Source organism: Acyrthosiphon pisum, chromosome X (assembly GCF_005508785.2).
Source record: "Acyrthosiphon pisum isolate AL4f chromosome X, pea_aphid_22Mar2018_4r6ur, whole genome shotgun sequence".
In the NCBI taxonomy this organism is placed as follows: Eukaryota; Metazoa; Arthropoda; class Insecta; order Hemiptera; family Aphididae; genus Acyrthosiphon; species Acyrthosiphon pisum.
The window spans coordinates 120,504,230-120,506,307 of record NC_042493.1 but is presented as its reverse complement, the minus strand read 5'-3'; the positions used below and the strand labels follow the sequence as shown (position 1 = coordinate 120,506,307).

At 25.5% G+C, this 2,078-nt stretch overlaps 1 protein-coding gene across 1 annotated transcript in view; it reads left to right on the top strand.

The window, feature by feature from the left end:
* Positions 1 to 1,000, top strand: part of LOC100568630 — a 5,937-nt gene extending 4,937 nt beyond the window's left edge. Inside the window, exons 4-6 of the mRNA XM_003242123.4 lie at positions 17 to 208; positions 286 to 388; positions 942 to 1,000. The gene's annotated coding sequence lies outside the window, so the exon portion shown is untranslated. The remainder of the gene's footprint in view (positions 1 to 16; positions 209 to 285; positions 389 to 941) is intronic.
* Positions 1,001 to 2,078: the final 1,078 nt, after the last annotated feature.

Below are 2,078 nucleotides of genomic sequence, written 5' to 3'. Positions count from 1 at the left end.
GTTTTTTTTTTCTAAGGAATGGAATCTTTAGCATGCAGTATATCATTTTGGGAAGATGCATTGACAGCATTTTCTAGCAATAATTCAATATAATGGTATCCAATAAACTTATGTCCACTGAAGATTCTCAATTTTGTAAGGAACTTCAACTGCTAGTGGATTCTGCTTATTCATTGCAAGATCAGTGTCAATTACTTTTTTAGATCAAGTAAGGATTTAATATTTGTATTTATATAACTTATGTAAGTTGCAGTTAATTATATTATATATTTTTTCTTAATTTAGAGGTCAGTATTATTTCGTGTTCAACAAAATGGAAATGGGTGAAACATTAAAGTTTGATGATTGTCGTTCGTCAGTAGATAGTTTTGTATCGGCGCGCACAGATGTAAGCTATGTATCTTGTATCAAGAGTCTCAATTGTTATATACATATATTTATATATATTTTTAAATTTAAGCCAAGATACAAATGAATACCTTTTTTATATGGTATCGCCACACGGAGATTAACCATTTGCACAATATTTATTCCCATGTAACATAATTTATTGAACAAAAAATTCAAATTACGTAACAAATTAAATATACTCCAGTACCTAGTTCATAAGCCAAGTTAATTTTTAAATCCTTTTTTTTTATTTTATTATAATGGCATACTAGTTTATTCTAAAATTATTTACTGTATATAAGGATGAATATAGTGGGTGGCAATGGTTAAATCTCCCTTATAAATGTTTTTAGTGGTAGTGTTTTTATAAATAATTTCTTATCCTTTCGGAGGGGACATCATAGGTATCAATATTTTGTTGTTATAGAGTCTATAATATAGGCATTTCTAAAAAATATTGATAACTGGTTCGGCCCTATTAAATATACATTGAGATATTGAAGCTGATATCTAAGAAATCTTATACCATGTTAACATTATGATTAAGTTAGAATGGACTGGAAACGAACAACCAGTGATGGTGAACTGGGATGCTTAAGAGGACGTTGCACCCACATGTGTCTCTCCGTCTTACTATTAATGTACAACATTACCATTACAACATACAACCGAGAACGCTACAGTCATAACTAAGAAACTTTATCATCGAAACTTCAAAAAAGGTATTTAAGTTTGAAAAACATAATTAATAATCGATTTGAAACATTAAAACCTTTTTTTTTCGTATAATTGATATCAAATGCATATTTTTTCCTTTTTTTTTCGGATTTTTGTCACCAATATTAATTTATTAACTCTAATAGTTTCAAGATAATGGCAATTTTGTTATTGTATATTACTGTATATTTAATGGTTATTGCATATTTTTCAAAAATAAAAATGTAAAGCATATTTAAGCAAAGATTTTAAAAAATGTATAAAATAACATTTTGTCAAGCACTTTATTCATTTTAATAATATATAATTATACATTACACATTTTTTTGTTTATTAAGTAAATACCCATAATTATAATTATAAGTTATTTAATTTGTTTTAAATTATTTTTGAGTTATTAACATTTATAAACTATTAAATTATGAATTTTTTTCTTGCATATTTGGACACATATAACAAATGCATATAGCAAATCTGTGCTCTAATCATATGTTTACAACACCTGTCTTGGCTAATTCCTACCTACACTACTGCCCAAGTTCTTGTATTAAACTCTTTGGTATATATTACAGAATACTTAAACATATGACAAAAATTGTTAAAATTATATAATTAGTAAATAGTTTTAAGAAATCTACCCATGTTAACAAATTTTTGAAAATAATATTTTTTTTAAAGTTATTGCATTTCAAATTACTTTAATCAAAAAAATATTGATTTTTTAAAATAAACTATTCGACTTAGATAAATGTTTTTACCATCCAAATTGTTCTTATAATCAGATTCACAAATTGGCTATTATGAATTTATTCAAAAAAATTTTTATTGTCAGTATTAGAAAATAAAAATACTATTTGGTATACAATTGGTCAGTCTATGAGTAAAAGGTCTATGCATTAAACAACCAACACTTTGGTAACAAATTGTATACCCTCAATGATAACATGAAGATAGCTATATAGTTAATACAT